The 6,548-nt window shown below is 42.1% G+C and overlaps 1 long non-coding RNA gene across 1 annotated transcript; it reads right to left on the minus strand.

Moving 5' to 3' along the window:
- Positions 1–441: 441 nt before the first annotated feature.
- Positions 442–901, minus strand: LOC111609840. The gene is made up of 3 exons (XR_002753363.1): positions 835–901; positions 629–764; positions 442–536 (listed from the first exon to the last, which is right to left on the minus strand). It is a non-coding gene; the product is annotated as an uncharacterized LOC111609840 (long non-coding RNA).
- Between the last annotated feature and the right edge of the window lie 5,647 nt (positions 902–6,548).

Here is a 6,548-nt window from a genome sequence, read left to right on the forward strand (position 1 = left end):
TTCGTCTACTTTCGTCAACAAGTTGATGCTGGCCAGCTGGCTCATGAGGGCTGGGCTATTATTTAAGACTTCAGAGGTTGTTTGCTCTTCTGTGTTGTGCTGGCATTTTCTTTTGGTGGTCAATCTTGATTTGTAATTCTGGCAATATCTGTATTTGATACCTTCCCATGTGTGATTGGGTGTTAATCCTGTTCTCCAGTTTGTGCTTTGATCAGTTATGAAGTTCTATTAAAAATGTGGGCGTTCCTTTAATATACAATGTTTCCAAAAATGATTATGGTTAAAAAATGACTCCAGAAATAACAGATTGAAAGAAGAACATTTGAATAAACTCAAGAGTTACAGCACTGATGGATTTTGTGTTATGGGCCATTAATAATGAAAACAATTATGAAGAGAAAACAAATCTGCCTTCTAACTATTTATTCTGACATTTTGTTTTGGCACTTGAAGAATCAGAATCTCGTCTCCAGCCAGGCACCAGAAACCTCGCTGTCCGCTTCCAGAGTCGTTGATGTTTAGACAGGAGAGTCGAGCTAAGGAAACACAAGAACAAATTTGAGAAACACAGAGTCAAACGCACGCCATTAAATACTGAAACTTTGCTGAGATCTCTCAGCAGCTCTACCTGCTACATCCAGAGTAATGGTGTCAGGTGAGGTCCATCTCCCCAGCGGTCGGTTTGTCTCAAACCTGAAGTGACACCGGCCCGCATTGCCCAGCTTCACACCCCGAATCTGAGCCGAACAGCTGGAATAGTGTAGCTAGAATGAAGGCAGCATTTCAGTAATGCAATTCTAATGTACCAATAACAGCATTTGCGGTTCTTCTCACCGTGTGCGCCCGCGGTACGACGGGCTGACCTGCTTCATCTGGTGTGGTGACCAAACTCCCTGCGACCCTCGACAGAAACACGGAACCACATAAGGCGCCTCTCAGTGTGACCGGGGGAGTTTTACCCAATGTTGTTGTTCACTTAAACATATCCTAAAGCCATAAACAACAACATATTTTACTGATACTTTATGAGATCCACCAACACAACATACTATTAGTGTGAAGTGGAAAAAAAATATTCAAACTTTTCAGATTTCTTATACCAAAAAAAAAAGTGACAGGCCTTTCCTGCCACTCCAAAATATTCAAATATTTAGTTTGGGTCTATTACATAAAATCCCAAGTATATTTACTTGTTTTCACAAACGTTTGAACCGTCCGTCTAAAGAAATGCAAAAATGAACAAATGATCAACCTGTAGTCACTGTAGTTCCTGCCCACACACATCACTCTTCTGGAAAACGACACACTCCACCTGTGTGTGTTGTACCTAGAAGACACAAACGCTTTGGATCGTTCAATTGTCGGGGCTCTAATTTAGGAATCTATGCACAAAAAAACACAAGTAACAAAACATTTGAAGCAAACAAATAGATATGTTGCAGTAAAAATCATGGAAGTGCACAAGAGATTAAACAATTTAAATCTCAAGAACTCACCCTCAGAGTGTCTGCATCCACCTCAGCCAGTCAGAGGAACACAGACACTTCAGGATGTTCATGTTCCTGACAGTGATGGAGGTCTGTCATAGCGATGAGGGAGCCTCGGTGTTTGGCGTCTGCCAGATGGGAGGAGGGGCGAGGCGGTGAGAGTTTGAAAGTGATCGGCTCCTCGTCCGTCGGTGTTTGACCCGTTTCCACTGCTGCTTTTTATTCCACTTCTCCATCTGAGTCTGTCTCAAAAGATGAGCTAAAAGAAGAAATTGTGACATCCATGTGATCTCATCACTCCTGCAGCGGTTTCAGAGAGACGTGTCTGTGCTACAAGTCAAAGGTCATCAACCTGCAGTAAGTGTTAGATTCAATTGTCATGTAACAGTCATTCATTCCTTCTTCTTTTGCTCCTTCTCTCTTCGGTGGGAAAAATGCACTCATGGTGGGTTTTTTAAAGCTAACTTCACCCAAATAAGGCTCAATATCACTTTAGTGGATTCACAGGAAGGGCTTACAGGCAGCCTGGCATCTTCATGGGAATTTCCAAAGTAAAAGCTCCCAAATGCTGATCAATCTTAAAGTAAAGCATAAGAAATGGCTCAGTAATATTTTACAGGAATCATAAGTATCATTCAATACTACTGTACATCAGTTATTATGTACAAAGTTAGACATAATTCCTGACTTTCTGGAAGTTTTCAGAGTGTGATTGTGCCACTGCAATTTGAGAAATAAAAGGATTTTCAAAATTGTTTTGGCACTAAAGCTGCCAATAAATGTGCTAAAATCCAAACAGACCCAGAGCTATTTTTTTTATAGAAGCACATAGAAAGATGCAGGTAATATCGAGCTGCTTTGAGTCATGTGCAAAAGACACAACAGGGGGTCACAAACAGTGGGGAATTTAATGAGAATTGTTTACTGCACTGTATGTATAAAAGTGTTTTAGTGTTGCTCACTGTAAATACACTTTTTGCACGTTAAAATTAGTTTATTTCTTTGCTTATATGATCTAACAGGAAGGAAAATCAAGGTTTTAATTGTTGAATAATTAATAAAATAATCTCAACTATACAATGGCTGAAAAGTTAAGGTTGTGAAAAATGTATTCAGTACCAACAGATGGTGTGTAAACCTGGGGCCACTGGATCGTCTGCCTTTTTTGGCAGGCAGAGTATTTTCGTTTTAGTCCTCAGTCCTCTCTGTCTTCTCTCTCCTGATTGGTCCATTGCTGTTGTCTTGTCTCATTGATGCTGGAGAATCATCACATAATAAAACACACATTCCTTAATTTCTGTCTAAATAACAGATGATTGAAAGAGACTTTCCGATCAAAGTCATCATCATGTCCTCACCTTTCCCACAAGCTGTTACAACCAGTAGATCAGCAGGTGGAGCAGGTCTTCTGCTTTAATTGTTAGTCAACTCCAGTCATGTGACATGAGTTGACGGAGAAATGAAATAAAGAGAGAAGATAAAGTTAAGCAGGAAAATATGCATGGACAGCAGACAGCAACAGTTTCTAACTTTCAGCTCAGCTCTCTGCAGCTATATTTGAAATGATTAGTCATGTTGCGTAGATATAAATGTTCTTACTTTTTTTTGTCAACTGGGTTCTCTTATCTTCCTCCACCTGACTGGTGGTGCTGAAGGTGGAGGATTCCAGGCGGCGCTGGTCTTCTGCTTTAATTGTTGGTCAACTCATGTCATGTGACATGAGTTGATGTAGAAATGAAATCCAGAGAAAAGACAACAGGGTTAACAAATAGAATATAGGTTCACAGAAGGAAGAACAATTTTGAAATTTGACCTCAATTTCATCCATATTTAAAATGAAAATAAGTTTTCTTACTTTTTTTTGTCAACTGGGTTCTCTTATTTTCCTCCACCTGACTGGTGGTGCTGAAGGTGGAGGATTAAGGTGGAGGAGACATGCTGTTGGCCATATAAACTATTTGTTTCATGAGATTAATAGCTTATCTACATAAAACTTTACTCCACATGCTCTCCATTTCCTTTCCTCCGATCCTGTTCTCTAGTGTCTGTCTGAATAAAAAATCTTAATTAAATCCTTCAATCATAAATTCTGTCTATGTTCTCCTTTGTCTTCTAATTTCTTATTGTCCTGATGCTTTAATTTGGTTTCTGATACAACGTGTTGTCAGGCAAGCATTCCTTACTTAATGTAAATTTTAACTCTATGTGGTTGAACACTTTGTAAATTACTAATAGGAAATTTTTATTTCTATTTTTGTTTAGTAAAGCTGATGGTCCCCACCACCAGCAGGAGGCAAGCAGTGTCATGTGAATGTGGAAAAACTTACAAGCAGTGTGAAAAACAAGGGGTCCAGAAGGACAGGAACCACATGGACGACGACGAAAAGATCCAGCGATGAGCAGCTAAAACCTGAAAGATTAAAACCTTGAAGAGTGGATTAGTGGAGGAACAGAATAGAATAATTTACTATATCAGAGAGCACCGCGTGGGGAAGAACCGCTATTACACCCTGAAACATGGGGGAGTTGAGAGGAAAACACAAAGATGAAGAAAACCCGGTGCAAGGCGCTACCTAAGGCTTCCTCGGTCCTTCCAGAATCCTTAACATCTAAAATAATAAACTAGCAGCGGGATAAAGAAAAGCCCCGCTGCAAGGCGCTACCTAAAGCTTTCACAGGCTTGCTAGAAAGCCATTAGCTTCAATAAAAAACAACAGAGAAATGATGATGTCCTAATGTGACTTCCCTAATAGGTCTTCAGTTTTTACGGATCCCAATCTAATCAGAGTCACTTGACAAGACGTAGCGAGGTCTAAACCACACGTGTCTGGAACTCGCTCTTGCTGTAATTCCACCAGATGTTGAAGGTGTTGGTTCCTCTTCTATGTCTCCTTCAGTCGCCATCCAGAAACGGAAGTCAGGGGATGACGTAGCTGGATTTTCACAGTGTGTTGATGGTGAAGGACTGAAAACACGGGGTGACAAAATGGGATCTTCACAGTGCTTCAATGGTGAGGGACTGAAGTCAGGAGATGAGAGAAAAGGATCCTCATGCACCGTCCCTCGTAAGGGACTGAGGACAGGGGATGACAAAACAGGACGTTTACACGCCGTTTCACAAGAGGGACTGAGGACAGGGGATAACACAACAGGATCTTCATATTCTGTCTTTCGGTAGGGAATGAACAGAGGGCTTAATAGAACGGGTTCGTCCTCCCATTCTCTACCATATCTCCATGCCATCCTTCTGCTGATTCTTTGAAGGACCTTGTCCCAGCTGGCATCATCACTATACTTGGTCGTGTTGGCTGGGAGCTCCTCTTCAGCAACAGTGTCCTTAGTCCTCTTGGCAGGGGGCTGCTCTTCAGCATCACTGTCCTTCGTCCTCTTTCCGTTTATGCCAGTCACAGATGTCACATGTGCCGCGTCCTCTTTCAAACCTACCTGATGACTAGGCTTTGATGATGGGTCGTCCTCCTTTGCAACATCCACCTTCTTTGTAGTTCTCTTGGCGCGACCAAAAGTCAAAGAAGCCACTAAATTTTTCCAACTTTCCAGAGGTTGTGGGGAGGTACTGATAGAACTGGAGTCCTCTGGATGCAAATTGGGCTCTTGCTTTTTGTCAAGTTCGTATGTAAATTTAAAGCTGGAAGGAAGCACGGTACCAAAACTAAGCTTTGATGATGGGTCGTCCTCCTTTGCAACATCCACCTTCTTTGTAGTTTTCTTGGCGCGACCAAAAGTCAAAGAAGCCACTAAATTTTTCCAACTTTCCAGAGGTTGTGGGGAGGTACTGATAAGACTGGAGTCCTCTGGACGCAAAATGGGCTCTTCCTGTTTGTCAAAGCTGGAAGGAAGCACTGTACCAAAACTAAGCTTTAATGGCGGGTTGTCCTCCTTCGCAGCATCCACCTTCTTTGGAATTCTAATGGCGCGGCAAAAAGTCACTAAATTTTTCCAACCTGCCAGAGGTTGTGGGGAGGTACTGATAGGACTGGAGTCCTCTGGACGCAAATTGGGCTCTTGCTTTTTGTCAAGTTCGTATGTGAATTTAAAGCTGGAAGGAAGCACGGTACCAAAACTAAGCTTTGATGGTGGGTCGTCCTCCTTCGCAGCATCCACCTTCTGTGTAATGCTCCTGGCGCGGCCGGAAGTCAAAGAAGCCCCGTCCTCTTCCAAACCTACCTGATGATGTTGCGAGGTACCGATAGGTCTGGACTTCTCTGGACGCAAACTGGGCTCTTCCGGTTTGTCAAGTCCAGATGTGAATTCAAGTGAAGTACAGGGAGTCGTGTCTTCTTGAGGCTTCTGAGCCACACCGATGACTTGTATGTATTTAAAATTTGGGGGAAGAATCTCAAGCAGCTGTGATGCAGCATCGGCACGGTCCACTGTTGGACTACTGTCAGAGGAGCCCAGCTGATCAATCCTCAAATTCAGATGTTTCAGTGACTGTTCAAGCACTCCTATGCCCCACAGGAATTTAATGTTTGGTGCAAGGACCTGGACAACCCGAAGTCTGGAATTAAAATCATCCTGGTCTTCATTATTAGCCTCGTCTTCACTGGAGCTGGTAGTAGAGCTACCACTGGAGCTGGTAGAACAGTCCACAGACTGTGGAGGTGAACTACACCTCGACTCCTCTCCATCGGCTTCATTTAACCACACCTTACCGTGACCCTTACCATTGTCTGGTTGTCCCTCCAACATTGGGGATCCATCTGCTGGAAGCGCCATGGCATGGGCTGTGAAGGAAAAGAACAAAGCATTTCACAAAATTATCTAGACCTTCACAAAAGTCCAAAGCAATGTTTAGAGGGAACACTGAAATACCAACAATACAATAATCCAGGTGTGTGAATGTGTTTGTTTTTCTTGAATATATTTAATTAACAATATTATTGCTATGCCAGATGTGATTATACAACAAGAACGGGAATTAAGAGATCAAATAAATAAAGCTTATCTTTAGTCACAAAAAAACAGCAACAAACACAATTTTACATAGAAACCAGAACAAACTCTAAAACTCAACAATCAAACATGTATGGACCATCACCA

This window comes from Xiphophorus maculatus, chromosome 10 (genome assembly GCF_002775205.1).
Source record: "Xiphophorus maculatus strain JP 163 A chromosome 10, X_maculatus-5.0-male, whole genome shotgun sequence".
NCBI lineage: Eukaryota > Metazoa > Chordata > Actinopteri > Cyprinodontiformes > Poeciliidae > Xiphophorus > Xiphophorus maculatus.